Raw genomic sequence first — 17,629 nt, 5'->3', positions numbered from 1 at the left:
TGAACACATGCCAAGACTTGAAACAGGATTCTTCGAGCAAATAATAAAAGCTGCTGAAATTGGCAGATTCTCAGGCGATGTTTTTTTCACTGCATCATTTACGAGCAGACCTTCCGTGGGACATACGCGGGCATGTAATGCGTTCTGACGCCTGTTGTTTCAGCGGCTATTATGAGGTCGCATGAGCTCAGTAGTCCTCTTGCACAATGCCGACAACGCAGTGCGCACATTGGGTTCCCGGCACCATGCATCGTGAATTCACCATGCAATGTGCGGGCGAGCGCAAGACGCGCGTAGGGGCGAGGTCTAATAGTTTGTTGCAGCGTTCTGACATACACATAGCATGTTTGCTGCATAACATGTTCTGCGAACGCAAGGTTGGCTCTGCATGACAGGATAGGTAGACTATATTTTGACCCTTTCTCATGCTGGTGCCACTGGAACAAGAGGCCTTGACTACATGAAAACCTTTGTGCAGTCTAATGTCGTTTCTGACTTCATCAAAGGACATTACATGAAAAAAAAAGCGCGGCATCCTGCGATATATTATTCACTGGAGTAACAATCCAGCGGCGTCATCTACAGCACGATCGAAGTGGCCTTGCAAGCGCTAGAGTGCTCGGCCACACGATCGTGTCAGCTTATCGCAGTAATACTGTTGCCCGTCATATCATTCTCGACTCAAGGAACGGGACTGCTGTTGCCTAAAAGTTTGGAGGAGCCTGGTCTGGTACCCTCGGGCCCGCTATACGTTCGAGCCGTCTATATACATACTGTACCCTTGCAAATCACTTTTGCAGAGGGTTCATCAATTAGTTTATTAGCCGAAATTTTTGCCGGGAACTTTTAAAAAGGTTGAAACATATAGTTATGTACATTTGTAGAACGCTATTTTATGTTTGAGAGATGGAACCAAGCTTGAAACACAAGTGTATAAACGTTTGGTAAAGGATAATCTTTAACTTGTTAAAGACTACATATAGTTGGTACTAATGGCTTTTGTAAATATAAACAATACGTGTTATAAAATGGCACTTCGTGCAGAATTAAATAATATGCAAGATACTAATGAATCCCTGTACAGTACAGTTAAACAAGAAATAGAAAAAAATGACAATAAAGTCGAACTAAAATATGTGAGCAATTGAAATATGCACAGGGGAAAAGAAAATTACTGGTTTAGGATTTTAAACCGCATTCTATATTCCACAGGAAACACATTTTACAGTCGTTCTACCACAGCCGCACATTCACTCCTCGTGTCCCACCATTCCAGCACGATTTCAAAATTTTCGCGTCACTCCTATCAAACTATCGAAAATGAATAATCGAACAGGCCTAATCGATTAAATCAAAGGTGGGCATCGATGAAGATTAATCGTATTGCAGGATGCGTTTAATCCATTAATTGACTGCTCAATCATCGATATTACCGACCCTAACCTGGCGTACCGCGTATCAATGAATAGCACACTTTTCCTGCAAGCTGTAAGTTCACGAGAGCGCTAGTTCTTGCGCGAAAAATTTGTGAACACTGCGTTGAGGGCGCGCACACAGGTAGTGTTTTCTATGTTTGCAAGTTTCCGTAGGATTCGGGAAAAATGATATTGGTTCAGGCTTAGGAAGGTAAATATTGGTAAACTAGACATTTCCTGTAGGACGCTCAATAACGTTTTCATTCAAAACCATTTTACCTTTTTTTTTTATCCTGACGCTGGCTTCTCCCCACTATGACCCATGTTGTGGAGAAGTCAACTTCCAGGACGCTCTCGGCTTGATTATGCGCGCAGGTAGGTTTTGCCGGCAATATATGTATTGTCACACATATAGACGTTAAACACCGCCAGTTAAAAAAAATTAAATTATGGGGTTTTACGTGCCAAAACCACTTTCCGATTATGAAGCACGCCGTAGTGGAGGACTCCGGAAATTGCGACCACCTGGGGTTCTTTAACGTGCAACTAAATACACGGGTGTTTTCGCCCCCATCGAAATGCGGCCGCCGTGGCCGGAATTCGATCCCGCGACCTTGCGCTCAGCAGGCTAACACCATAGCCACTGAGCAACCACGGTGGGTTAAACACCGCCAGTGTAACACCGGGTGGAAGCTTTGGCAAGAAATAATGACTTTTAAGAGTAGTGTATACCATGTGTTCCACCGTAACTTGTGCAAAAAATTTAAAAATATGCAAGCGCCCCATAGCTGGGCAAAACCGCGATGTTTTTCTTCTTATTTTTTTCTCGTCGCTTGGAGCATGTCAGACTATTTTCCTTGTTTCGCCTAATTACCTAATTAGTCATTCATTAATCAGTAGGTCAAACATTATATTCAGAGCAAAAGTGTCAATGATAAAATTTTATAACACTGAAAAATTCGCGATCCAGATTTTTGTTGCTCAATACTTGTTGCATAAGCCTCTTTTTTTTTTCCAAACCCGAAAGAAAAGCCCGCGAAACACGAAAAAGTGCCGGGCAACTAGTGCCCGTCGAAGTAATGCTGAAGCAGAAAGAGCTCGTCATGCTGTTGAGACGTCCGATCAAAGTTCTGCGCTAGAGTGTGCTAAAATACGGTTGAGTGGGACAAAGCGGCAGAGCAGCGCATGCTTTGCAGTGAGGCGCGCGACGACGAAAAATACTGTGGCGGCGCTGCGATCGAAGTGGATTGGTCCGCATCAAGGTCGCGCCGTTTGGAAACTGCTGGCGAGTGTGCTCGGCGGGGCCGTTCCTACTGCTTCGCGCGCATGCTGTTTGCGATCAGACCGTTCAAATCGTGTTACCAATTACATATGACGAGTATTTATGTCTTACGAATAAATTCTTTTCTGTGGTTTTATACCGCGCAGTGACTGCGTGTGCACTGCGGCTACGATGTCGGCTTTTATTATGCTATGTCATTGTAGTTGCTTTGGAGGACAATTGTTTTGCTTGTTCTACAAGCGTCATGTGTGTTTCGTGTGTATTATTGCGCATATAGTTTTCTATCAGCAAACGCAGATGGAAAAAAAAAAGAAAAGACTAAGCTCGCTTCTTGCCGCTTTAACAAATAAAACGTATCTGCCTCATCCAGCCTCCCGTCGCCCTGTTCTCTGATTTACGTGAAGCATATGGAAAAACAAATCCAGCGCAACATTCCGTTGATGTTTGCGTCTCCCTCGCGTTACAGAAAGCGGAGTAATTGGTACGGGGTCTTTTATTGAGTCGGACCTCGGGCGCCAAAAATAGTTTTATTTAATATTCTATGTACTAACTTTGACCCTTGAGCCGTGTTCAATTTCTTTTTGCCAGTCCATGCTTAAAAAAAGAACAAAAAGCCGGCGCGGTAGCTTAATTAATGACAATAGTGGCTGTGGCATTGGGCTTCTAAATTGGATCTCACGGGTTCAATCCAGGCCGCGGAATCCAATAGGTACGAAACGCAAAAACACTTGTGCGCTTATATTTAGGTGCTTGTTAAAGAACCTCAGGTGGCGAAAACTCACACGCCGTGGGTACCTCATAATCATGTGTAGTTTTGCCACGTAAAACCCCTTAACTTGTTTATTTAAAGAAAGAAGGTAGCTGCGTCCTTCGGCTCTTTTCTAGGGGTTTAAACAAAATGAAATTATTTTCGAGTCTGATTTCACAGAAATACAGGTTATGCTTATCTTATATTTCAAACCTGCATGTAATGCCATTCCCAGCTGTTCGTCAGCCGAACTGAGCAGCTTGTACGTGCAAACGGTCGCTTCCAGGTATCCGGTGCGCTATCAAAACGACGATAATTAAGTAGTTAAAGGAACGGCATGCCTCACAGATACGTAACGATATAGGCAGATTTGCTTTGTTCCTTGAATGAGATAAATGTGCTAAAACATGCAAAACTCAGTTTCAATGGGATTAAAAACAAGATAAGACTGCCCCCCCCCCCCCTCTAAAAAAATCGTGTTAGCAGATTTGTAGGCTGCCCTGATACGGGGTGATTATTGGTAACTAGGGACATGTTAGGCAGAAGTTATCAAACCTCGTGCGTTAATTAACTGGTAACTGGTGGGCTTCTGCGCAACAGTCGCGACTCGCCAGCAGCAGAACCATTCGGAACAGCCCTCATTTGCATCGGACACGCCCTCGATAATTCAAAGTGCTGTTATGCGTTACATTCAAACAGGAACGACTATCACTATCATTATTCACTATCAGGATCGTGCCTGATAGTGAATTCAGGAATCGCATACAATCTGAACAGCAGATAGCATTCGATGATGCTTGTATGTCTCTACTTCAGTTGACATGCTGGCGCATTGAAGACTGCCATACCAGCCATGTAGATTACATTGGTCTTTACTTCCCAGTCGCCCCGATTCAGTCTGAGTATGCGTAGGTAATATCATTTCTCTTAGCACTGTTCGTAATAGTATCCAATCGTTGACATGGTTCCTTCTCTCGGAAAGCGCATTGGCACACTTGGGGTCGCTTCCACCTAGACTGCACTAGAACTGTTGTACAGTCTAGTTCCGTAATCCACAATTGTATCTATTACGGACTCCAGTGACTTTAAAAATCCGCTTGAATATGTTACCGGATATTTGCTTTGTGTTTTTCTTTATTTATTGTTACCACTCCCTTCTGTAGTGCCCTATGGGCCCAGCAGGTGTTCAAATTAATTAATTAATTAATTAATTAATAGGTTAATTAATTCACTATCAGGCTCCAGCCACAGGTCGTCGGTCGAAGTTGCCGTGCGCGCTCCCATGAAGACGGCATGCACTACCAGGAAGAAAAGTGTGATGGTGCGGCGTTTGTTACTGCAAACACGCTTATTCCGGTCGAGTGTCATCACTTCTTCAATTAGTGCATTTAGAGTAGTCATCCGCTTCTCTTCTTCGCGCCACGCACTTAATAAACCTGGTTTATTTCGCTGTAATATTGTTTTCTTCGATTATTGTCCGTGCTCTTTAATATTCCACCAACAAGAAGCGGGCGTGAAACAACGCCATGAAATTTTCTTACGTAGCTTCATGTTGCAGATCGGTGGCTGCTGTGACAAAGTTACATGTTACTTTTAGAAATCTGTGTTGAAGAGAGAAGTTCACCGGGCTAAAGTTACAATTCGTAACAGCCGATAAGAGCCATGGGCTCACCAAAGAAAATGAATACAGTTTAAAAAATGTACTGTGCAAGCTCTCTAAAACAAAAACAAGGCATCCGCGCAACGAACGCGCGCTCGCTAGAAGACGACGCACTTCGTAACGACAGCAAAATTGAAAACATCGAGTCGTACAAGCCATGCTTGAAATATATATGTTTAGCAATATGATGTAAACATAAATTTGCAGTTGACATAAAGCACTATTCTAAGAGCGTACAATGCGCAATCGGCCTCGGCCCCCGCAGCTAAAGCACGTTGAATGTGTTGCGGAGCGCGTCTCCACGCCAATCCAGTCCGCTCGCAGCGCCCTCGCGCAATTTTCCACAGACGAAGACGGAAACAAACTGGAAGGGGAAGCGGCAATAAATTACATACGAAAAATAACAGCCGAATCTTTCGAAGGCAATAAAGAAGTTGTGTTTGAAGAAAAGAAGAGCATGAAAGAGACCCAGGTGGGGAAAAGGAGCTGGTGCTGACAAATTTCAACTGGAAGAAAGCCGAAGAGAAAATTCCTAAGCGCACAGCCACAAGGCTAGAGGAGGTTCCCGTTATTAATGAACTAGGACCAAAAGTAAGGAAGCTCTGGTGAAAGCAGTGGAATAAACTTTAAAAGATAGACGAATACCAGATGGTCGGCGACAAAGTAGAACGAATTTAAATTATAAAGGTTAAGGGGGAGAAAGGTAGAATGCACTCGTATAGACCGTTGACCGGTCTACACGAGTGATTACAGTGATACGAGTGATTACATCGGTGATATACAGGCTTGCAATGCAGGCAATAAAATTAAAGCTGCAAGCATGGGCAGAAAATAATGACATTTTGGGAGAACTACAGAATGGCTTCAGAATAGGAAGGCGTTTGGATGATAACTTATTTGTTCTTACTCAGTGTATTGAAATATCAAAAGTAGAAAGCAGACCGTTATATGTGGCCTTTTTAAACATTACAGGAGCCTATGACAAAGTAGACCGCCACATTTTGTGGGATATTCTAAAAGGGGAAGGCTTAGGTGACGATTGTCTACAGCTTTTGAGAGAGATTTACTTGGAAAATACCGTTTGCGTTGAATGGGAAGGGATGAGAAGCGAGGAGAAAGTTGATATCAACAAGGGACTGAGGCAGGCGTGCCCTTTATCCCCACTGCTGTTTATGATGTACATGGTGAGGATGGAGAGGGCGCTACAAGGAAGTAATATCGGCTTAATCTCTCATACAAACAGGATGGTACAGTAGTAGAGCAGCAGCGTCCAGGTTTATTTTATACTGACGACATTGTGTTGCTAGCTAACAAGCAAAGTGATTTGCAACGTCTGGCTAATATCTGTGGACAGGAAGGCAACAATTTAGGTTTGAAATTTAGTGTTAGAAAATTAGGTGTTATGGTGTTCAATGAAAACAGCGAACAGACAGTGGCAATACAGGGCCAGGAAATACCTCGGGTAAGAGAATATAAATACCTTGGTATATGGATCGACGAAGGCAATATATGGAAACGCAGAAAAAAACAATAATAGTGAAGGGAAAGAGAAATGCAGCCATTATGAAGCACAGAGCGCTATGGGGATACGATAGGTACGAGGTGCTCCGGGGTATATGGAAAGGTGTAATGGTTCCAGGACTTACGTTTGGAAATGCGGCTGTTCGCTTTAAATCAGGTGTACAATCAGGACTCGATGGGAACCAAAGGTCAGTGGGAAGCCTCGCATTGGGCGCTCACGGGAAGACTACAAATGAAGCTGTGCAGGGTGATATGGACTGGACTAGTTTCGAAGTGAGGGAAGCTCGCAGTAAAATTGATTATGAAGAACGACTGAGGAATATGGAAGAAAGCAAATGGGCTGGGAGAGTGTTGAGGTATCTGTGCAGGAAAAACATTGATTCACAGTGGAGGAACAGAACTAGGAAGCTTACCACCAAGTATTCGGCCTGTAGAGTGGGCAACACAGCAACAAAGAACGTCAAGCGGAAAGTCAGAGAGGCTGAAATAATCTCATGGGTGGCGGCGATGGAAAAGAAACCTGCCAGGAGTAACTACTTAAGAGGAAAAAACGAAGTTAGGAAAGAAAGAATTTATGATGACTCAAAGGGAAGCTCATTACTTTTCCAAGCGAGATCGGGACGCCTTAGAACACGCGCCTGTAAAGCTAGATATAAGAAGGAAGAAGAAGCATGTGCTTGCTGCGGTAAAGCTAGAGAAACGATGGAGCATGTTTTATTAGAATGTGAAGACGCCTGCCCAGCAGTCGATTTAGGCACCACTGGCCTCCTTGAAGCGCTTGTGTTCAGCGAGAGCAGTGGGAAAGTAAACATGTCCGCAATAGAGATTAGTAAGAGGTGATTGGAAGACTGGTGGAAGAAAAGTAGGGAAACGACAGAAAACGGAGACGTAGAAAAGCAAAGTTCGCAATAAGGGATAAGAAAATTTGGTTGTGGGAGTTCATAGTGTTTTTTTTTCTATTTTAACCTAGGTAGGACATTAGGCAGTATAATATCAAGAGCTTGGTGGAGCAGCCCACCACCCCGTTCCAAAGGGGACGCTCATAACATACATACATACATACATACATACATACATACATACATACATACATACATACATACATACAAATATTTCTGGCAAGAGGTTTTTGATAACGTTTTCAAAACGTTTACCTTTAAGGGTTTACTTGGACAATATTGATTTTGAGCCTCAGTACATTCTTGTACATTTTATTTCTAAGTTTCTATAATTTGTAAAAAGGTTCAGGAAGGCTAATTTGGTTTCTAAAAGAATAAATTGCCTCGATTCTTCAGACAGAGTAAGGCGCATGCATTTAAATGTGCATAGCAAACTAGAATTCGCGAATTGCGTGAATATGACCATCTAGGAGGTTTAAAAAAAGAAAAGAAAACGAATGACATGCAATTACAGCAAGCTAAAATATATATAAGACATTTCCTATGATAGGATGTGTCCATACGCAGAACAGAGCTCTTATGTCCTTCTCCGTGTCTATACGTGTAGAGGCTGCTTGCTTGCTGGTGGACTGATGTTGGACCATAACTGATATTGCATTACGCAATGTGTAGCGCAAAAGGGGCATGCAAGAGTCACGACAACAGAGTACTCTTCGTCTTACGTGCCCCGTTTTTGCTACGCATCACGTTTATATGTCTAAGGTTTAGTCTCCCTACACGAGCAATCGGGTAGCTGTTCTTTTGCAGTCGCACACGGCTGCGAGTACCTGAAACGCCCAACTCTCTGTGCATAGCATACGCAGGGATGCGTACCTGCGTTAGACTCCACGAGATGCTCCCACCATTCCACAATTTGAGAAGGCTTAACGTCCCCGAACCGATCTATCGAAAGCCGTATTGGTTTCCATTTGGTCAAGATGTTCTTTGCCGTGTCTGTGAAATGTGTATAACGCCAACGGCGAGAACATTTTTCTTTAAACTGCACACTTCCACCTAGCCAGTTAAAGCATGGTTTCATGAAAAAGGAGTATATGTATCCTGGTATACAAATTGTAGACATTGCAACAAGCCCGAGACACTAGAACACCAATTTATTACAGCGAAGCTCTTATAGCTTCTAGTTGGTCGGGATTTTTCGCGACGGATAGTCAGGATAACGAAAAAAAAAATACCTTCAGCGATTAAAAAATAACTATTACTATTATTATTGTTGCTACACAGGAAAAAGAACAACAATCAAAGCTTTACGTGAGATCCAGCGTAGTGTTCGAGTGTAAGTGATACTATGTTCCTTTCCGTTTATAGAAAATTTTTCATGTGTTAAATATACGGCATGGCTGTCGACTTGATGCAGATTGACGGTGGAATCAACATTCTGAAGCCGAGTTTTTGACGGAAGCCCCTCTAGTCGGGAGGCGCCATGATCAAAAGTAAAGCATTTAAAGTCCTCCGAGTGTTTTTCATGCTTCCCGGCAACTGAAGCTTGCGTAACCGTGTAACCGTAATGTTTACCGGGAAACGCTGGCCGCGAACACTATGAAGGCAAACTTTGTGGTAGAAACGCGACCTCTTGCCTGGGTTAAAAAAATAAATAACAAAGGTTTTACGAGCCGAAACCACGATTGGATTATGAAGCACGCCGTAACGGGGAACTCCCGAAATTTGGACCACCTGTGGTTCTTTAACGTGCACCTAAACACATGTACACGGCTGTTTTCGCATTTCGTCCCCATTAATATGCGGCCTCCATGGCCGGGATTCGATCCCGCGACCTTATGCTTAGCAGCAGGCACGTACCCAGGATTATTCTTCGGGGGGGGGGGGGGGCAGCCCAACCCAAGGCAACTTTTCTATGCAAATGAGGTGGGTACCTTTACTAGTACAAATGTGAATAACGCCCACCATTCGCCATAAAAAGGCATAAACCCACGAAAGAGAAATGAAATCAGGTGTATTTTACAGGTAAGCCTGTGCGCTACACCTATCCTTTACTTGGCAAACAAAGAACCACGTCAAATAAACTCGAGCAGGAAGAAAACTGCCAAGAACAAGTAAAGAAGCCCCGAGAGTGTAAAATAAAGATAACTTTAGTAGAATAGAACTTAAAAAACAGCAGTTGACAACAAAGGCACACCGCCTTATTAGGGTAACAGAAAAAGTTTGAAGTACAAATTATTTGCGGCCTCGCGGAGGAACAGTGGCTGGCGGTTATGAGGACGTGGGCGGGGCTTCATTGCAGACTTAAGTTGTATCCACTATTGTAGAGTTTTTTTGAATTAGCGCTGGAAGAATTATGCAGAAATATATATTCGTGGAACGATCACAGTTCTCTTGGATTTCTCATTTACTGCTCTGACAGAAGTGCCACAACCGACTCGTATTGTTATTTGGGAAGTTACGTAACGATGCGCGGCCGCCAGTCGCGTACAACTGCATATGGCGCCGGAAGTTGCGATTCTACACGTACTGCGCCCACCGCGGAAGGTTAGAAAAAAAAACCTACATAAGCACAGCAGAGAAGCGGCTACGTTAGGTGACTCGAATGATAACTGTAGAAGCGTCATTAACACACGGACTTGTCCTCCACTTACGACGGTGTTATCACTGCTTCTTCTTTAAATATGTTGATTCATAAATGTTTTCACAAACAACGGTTAAATTTGGTAATTTTCGCTTTTCTTTCCTGTTTGGCTGTTGCCTTGGCTCTCTCCCTTAGTAGATCGCTTAATTTGTCAGCTCCTTGCTACTCTTGTTTGCAGTTGCCCATTTTGCACGAAAATGCTGTACAATTAGGCAAAAACCAGACGAGGTAACAGGTGACAGTCATATTGCTTAAGGATTTAACGGTTATTGCAGGGCTTGGTGATGGACGCTGTCTCTCATTATTTTATTTTCCACTTTGTCTAACCCATATTACGTGTATATGGTTCTGAGGATCTCTCAGCTTCGCGGCGAGCCGTCACTCGAGGAAATAATGAAACAAAAAGAAAAGTTAACAATTGGCATTCCTCTGGTCGCAACTCGTTCCACGTGCACACAAACCAGCTGACCACGAACTGAATACCTTTCCTGGTCCCCGGATCAGTCCAAACGAAGAAGGTTGAAGTAAGAGGCAACAACGATGCGCGTGACCGTTGAATAGACGGCAACTGAATGCACCTCGAGTTAATCGCGCGGGCACCGAATTGATGAGGAAACTGGCCTTCACATCACAGGAGACGCCAATAACTACCGCCATTCAAAAGGAGTGAAAAAGGCAGCAAAAATGTTGACCGCCGAATAGCTGTCAAGTCTCAACATTGATTTGGCGGCGCTTTAGGAATGTGTGTGAGAAGTGGTGGCGTGTGCGGGGAGGGGGGGGGGGGGGGGGTATGCGTCTTAATTTCGGGAGCTTTGAGGCGAGGCGAGTTCGATGCTGCAGACAATTTTTCTGCCAAATGATGAGATGCTTTACTTTGTGCGTCTGAACTAATATGGCTTGTGGCTCATCCCTCTACGTGTGGCTTCTTAAGCCAAAGCCATAGATCTCTGCTTCAAGGTCGCGTTGTGAGGTATTCAAGATATCACGTGATCCAAGGAATGCCGGAAGCGAACCAAGGCATATCCAGACGTGTATAAGAGATTATTACTGATTAGCAAAGTTAATTAATGATTGAGCAGTGATTGTACTAATACAGATTAAGGTTATTAAGGAGGAATAAGGTGTGTTAAGGAGTATGAAGGTCGATGAAGCTGCATTAAGGAAGATTGGAGCGGATTAAGGGGGATGAAGGAGGATTACGGTGGAATAGGATGAAATACGTTGCGCTGCTAAACATTATTGCCTGCAGAATATTTCTTGCATTACTACTTCATGACCACAATCACGATTGATTGCTCAACCTTCGTAATCAAACGTATTGATGCAATGATTTCGGATCGTGTTAAATCAATAGAAAAAGTTTCCCTACAGAACAAAACCGCGGAAAGGTGTTTTTAAATATTCGCTATTGAAGCGAAGATTACCGGCCTCCACCTAGAAGTCGATATCAACAGCAAGCGTGCGCGATCATGTGAACACCCCCTGCACATTCCCTGTATACATGAGAAAACTAAATGATAATCGTCGCCCACTCATGCGTGCGTGGAAGTGCAGTTCAACCAAATTCCAAAAATCCAAGGTGTCCTTAGGTGTCACCTAAGAGACGCGAATGCGAAAGTCTTGCATGTAAAAGCCTACTGTAATTCACCTTGATCCATCTCCATCACCCTTCTGCCACCCTATTCCACATTAATCCTCATTAATCCACCCTTATCGGTCTTATTTCTCCATCAGCCATAATTCACGTTAATCCATCCTAATCGACCTTAATCCTTTCATCCACCCTAATTCTTTTTAATACGCCTTAATCATTGATCATGATTTCATGATCCGGAGAGGCCGCCACTGGAATCTGAACCTGGCAACGTTTAACGCTAGAACGTTATCTAGTGAGGCGAGTCTAGAAGTGCTATTGGAGGAATTAGAGGGCAGTAAATGGGATATCATAGGGCTCAGTGAGGTTAGGAGGACAAAAGAAGCATATACAGTGCTAAAAAGCGGGCACGTCCTGTGCTACCGCGGCTTAGCGGAGAGACGAGAACTAGGAGTCGGATTCCTTATTAATAAGGATATATCTGGTAACATACAGGAATTATATAGCATTAACGAGAGGGTGGCAGGTCTTGTTGCGAAACTTAATAAGAGATACAAATTGAAGGTAGTACAGGCCTACACCCCTACATCCAGCCATGATGACCAAGAAGTCGAAAGTTTCTATGAAGACGTGGAATCAGCGATGGGTAAAGTCAAAACAAAATACACTATACTGATGGGCGACTTCAATGCCAAGGTAGGCAAGAAGCAGGCTGGAGACAAATCAGTGGGGGAATATGGCAAAGGCTCTAAGAATAGCAGGGGAGAGTTATTAGTAGAGTTTGCAGAACAGAATAATATGCGGATAATGAATACCTTCTTCCGCAAGCGGGATAGCCGAATGTGGACGTGGAGGAGCTCGAATGGCGAGACTAGAAATGAAAGAGACTTTATACTCTGCGCTAACCCTGGCATCATACAAGATGTGGATGTGCTCGGCAAGGTGCGCTGCAGTGACCATAGGATGGTAGGAACCTGAATTAGCCTAGACCTGAGGAGGGAACGGAAGAAACTTGTACATAAGAAGCCGATCAATGAGTTAGCGGTAAGAGGGAAAATAAAGGAATTCCAGATCAAGCACAGAACAGGTATTTGGCTTTAACTCACGAAGAGGACCTTAGCGTTGAAGCAATCAACGACAATCTTATGGGCACCACTAACGAGTGTGCAATAGAAGTCGGTGGTAACATCGTTAGACAGGATACCAGTAAGCTATCGCAGGAGACGAAATATCTGATTAAGAAACGCCAATGCATGAAAGCCTCTAACCCTACAGCAAGAATAGAACTGGCAGAACTTTCCAAGTTAATCAACAAGAGTAAGACAGGTGACATAAGGAAGTATAATATGGATATAATTGAACACGCTCTCAGGATTGGAGGAAGCCTAAAAGCAGTGAAGAAGAAACTAGGAATAGGCAAGAATCAGATGTATGCGTTAAGAGACAAAGCCGGCAATATCATTACTAATATGGATGAAATAGTTCAACTGGCTAAGGAGTTCTATGGAAATTTATACAATACCAGTGGCACCCGCGACGATAATGGAAAAGAGAATAGTCTAGAGGAATTCGAAATACCACAGGTAACGCAGGAAGAAGTAAAGAAAGCCTTGGGAGCTATGCAAAGGGGGAAGGCAGCTAGGGAGTATCAGGCAACAGTAGATTTGTTGAAAGATGGTGGACAGATTGTTCTAGAAAAACTGGCCACCCTGTATACGCATGGCCTGATGACCTCGAGCGTACCGGAATCCTGGAAGAACACCAACATAATCCTAATCCATAAGAAAGGGGACGCCAAAGACTTGAAAAATTATAGACCGATCAGCTTACTGTCCGTTGCCTACAAAGTATTTGCTAAGGCAATCGCAAATAGAAACAGGAACACCTTAGAGTTCCGTCAACCAAAGGACCAGGCAGGATTTCGTAAAGGCTACTCAACAATAGACCATATTCACACTATCAATCAGGTGATAGAGAAATGTGCGGAATATAACCAACCCTTATATATAGCTTTCATTGATTACGAGAAAGCGTTTGATTCAGTCGAAATCTCAGCAGTCATGGAGGCATTACGGAATCAGGGTGTAGACGAGCCGCATGTAAAGATACTGAAAGATATCTATAGCGGCTCCACAGTCACCGTAGTCCTTCATAAAGAAAGCAACAAAATCCCAATAAAGAAAGGCATCAGGCAAGGAGATACGATCTCTCTAATGCTATTCACAGCCTGTTTACAGGAGGTATTGAGAAACCTGAATTGGGAAGAATTGGGGTTAAGTGTTAATGGGAGAATACCTTAGTAACTTGCGATTCGCTGATGATATTGCCTTGCTTAGTAACTCAGGGGACCAATTGCAATGCATGCTCACTGACCTGGAGAGGCAAAGCAGAAGGGTGGCTCTAAAAATTAATCTGCAGAAAGCTAAAGTAATGTTTAACAGTCACGGAAGAGAACAGCAGTTTACGATAGGTAGCGAGGGACTGGAAGTGGTAAGGGAAAAAGTATACTTAGGGCAGGTAGTGACCGCGGATCCGGATCATGAGACTGAAATAATCAGAAGAATAAGAATGGGCTGGGGTGCGTTTGGCAGGCATTTTCAGATCATGAACAGCAGGTTGCCATTACCTCTCAAGAGAAAAGTGTATAACAGCTGTGTCTTACCAGTACTCACGTAAGGGGCAGAAACCTGGAGGCTTGCGAAAAGGGCTCTACTTAAATTGAGGACGATGCAACGAGCTATGGAAAGGAGAATCATGGGTGTAACGCTAAGGGATAAGAAAAGAGCAGACTGGGTGAGGGAACAAACGCGAGTTAATGACATCTTAGTTGAAATTGAGAAAAAGAAACGGGCATGGGCAGGACATGTAATGAGGAGGGAAGATAACCGATGGTCATTAAGGGTTACGGACTGGATTACAAGGGAAGGGAAGCGTAGCAGGGGGCGGCAGAAAGTTAGGTGGGCGGATGAGATTAAGAAGTTTGCAGAGACAACATGGCCGCAATTAGCACATGACCGGAAAAGTATTAGTGAGGCCTTTGCCCTGCAGTGGGCGTAACCAGGCTGATGATGATTGATCACGCACCTTAAACCTCCTTTATACACCCTTAATCCCCTTAATTCACTTTAATTTTCCTTCGCCCACCTTAACACACCTTAATCCTTATTAATGCATCTTAATCCACTTTAATACATCCTAATCAACCTTAATTCTCCCTAATCCGCCTTAATTCAATCACTAATGAATCTTTAATTAACTTGGCTAATCATTAATCTCTTATACATGACTAGACATGCTTTGGGTCGTTTCTGGCCGTCCTGGGTCGCGTGATATTTTCTGCTCACAACGCGACCTTGAAACAGAGATCTATAGACTTTCGCCTTAAAACTTTAAAATAGAACGCAATATGGACTAGCTAGCGCTCATCACCTGCAATACCACGGGTATACTTGCCGCTAATTTTTTCGTGGCCTGCATTGATTGTATGACTGACGCACACATCGACGCAAACTGAAAATAATAGCTCCTCTACAAGCCGCTACTTCGATTTTAGGTAAACCAGGCAACGTGTCCTAACAATGAAAAGAGCGATCGAGAGGCTGTATCATCGCTCAGAATTCTTCACAGCGGGAAACAACCGACAGTGCTGCATTTCCGACTGAATAACAAGAGTTGGCGACGTGCGAGGTCCTTGTTCTTGTCCTTGTTCGCTAGCACTAAATATGCTTTCCACGTGATTTTACCAACACACCCAACAAACGGCAATACATTAAGTTGCGTTTTTTCATTCTGCTTGTATCCATATGATTTGCACGCCTGCCTTTTCTTACCATGAATCCCTTCCAACTTGATCAACGACGGCCGGGCTAGGACTTTTCATTTTTAACAAGGGATCCACAACGACTGCAGTGCACTACCGTGCTGGTCTTAATGGAAACTTTAGGGAAGTGCGATTTGAAAAATATATATTACGCAGGTCCAAGTGAAATGTTGGAATCATCGTGAAGCAAAGAGGACCTTCTTTCAAAGACAGCGAAACAGTATAAGCGAGTTCTCACTCTTCGTCGGATGTACTATGGGTCTGTACGCTGGCTGTCCTTGGTGCCGATTCATCGTCGATGCCGCGTGCGCGTTCTCACCTACGCCTTTCACACGGGACGGCCGCTTCGGGGTCGAGCCCACGCGCGCTTCTCTCGATCGCGGCCGGTGGTCAGCTTTCAGTCTTTCCAACTTCTGACGACGTCAATTGTTCTCAGCATTATCTGCCGCAGACGCACAGGTTCACTTCTCAGTTCCGACGCACTAAAGGAGGCGCCGAGATGGAGTGGCGTTTTTCGTTACAGGCGTCTTGGGCTTCTACAGAGCAAACCTACCATTTCAGTCATCGACTTACTCGAAACAGTTTGCTGTCCGATCAGTAAAAAAAAGAAAAAAAAAGAAAAAAAACTCGGTGCCCTTCCACTCTGTGAAGAATGACCAGCGAAGCTGTGATGTGCGTCCCTTAATGGCGAACCTCTACCACGGGTTGGTCCATCACTGCAGTCTTCGGGATCGGCCCACGTATGGGGAGTGCTTAACACCTGCTTCACCTCAGCCGCGGGTCTGCCCGGCATTGCACTATCTTCGGGATCGGCCCACATATGGAGAGCGCTTAACGCCTGCTTCACCTCCACCGCGAGTCTGGTAGGTATTGCCCTATCTCCGGGATCGGCCCACGTAAGGGTTTCTGCTTACGACACGAAAATTTCCTTGGACGCTAGAGGTATACAGCTCCGCTGTAAAAGGCTTGCATTACTCGAAAAGGAGTAACTCGACATGGAAAACATGGAGATCTTTACTGCGTATACAGAATGGCCCGAGTACGACTTCTGTGACGTCACAAGTACGACACTTCGGTTTTGGCTTCGCTTCGGGGAGAAAACAGGGCGGGGGCAGTTTGGCCTTCTGCAGTAGCAACCTTTTTCCGCTGCGTAAATCAATGTAGTGTGTTGAAATAAGAGTCAAACCTTATTTACTCTGGCTCTTTGTGTCCATTCAACCAGTTACAAAATTTTAGTAGGAAACTCTTGTCTTCTATTGGCAAGGCCTGGTAGTCCTACTTTACTCGTACCAGCTATTAGCGCCAGTAAAATTAGTGACAGAGGCAGGAGAGAAGGACATGAAGGATGGCAGCGAATCGGTAGGTACTAGTAGTCTCTGTAGACGGTCCAAAAAATTGAAGGCATCTTGCTGTTCGCATGTGAATCTCAGTGATAAGATGGACCACATCATCTTGCAAGAGGTATTGCTCTACCTGGATGATACAAGCATAAATGCAAGTTGGCCTGCTTGAATGGAAAATTATCTCGGGACAAAACATCGCCACTCAAATGCAAAGGAAATGTACTTGGCGAAATGCTGAAACAAACTTGAACGAAGTATGCTGCCTTTAACAAAGACAATTGATTCACAAATTCATGATGTATACTTCAGAGCAGAACATATAAATCTCGTTTTGGATAGAAAGTAATGCAGTTTATGCAGCAATATCAGTTTTCATTGCAGAGTCACGAATTTGACAATTAGATTTTTGGCTATTTATGAAGAACTTGGGCCACAAAAATATCTGCATGTAGCCCTCTTTAATACAGTAAACTGCCCACAAACCTTCAGCAGTGGCCAAATGAGGGCATTTATGCCATTTCATGTCTGAGAAGAGCAGTTCACAACTAAGGCTACCAATTAAGCAACTACGTATTAGGCAAACTGATAGGTTATTCTCAACAGCAATGACAAAGTAGGCATCAATTATCCTACAGCATAACCTCACGAGACATGCGTTCCCCATGTCTCAAGTCCCCACTTCAAAAGTGAAAAGACAAAGAGGGAG

The sequence above is a fragment of the Dermacentor variabilis genome, chromosome 2 (genome assembly GCF_050947875.1).
Source record: "Dermacentor variabilis isolate Ectoservices chromosome 2, ASM5094787v1, whole genome shotgun sequence".
NCBI classification, from domain to species: Eukaryota; Metazoa; Arthropoda; class Arachnida; order Ixodida; family Ixodidae; genus Dermacentor; species Dermacentor variabilis.
This window is presented reverse-complemented; position numbering follows the sequence as displayed.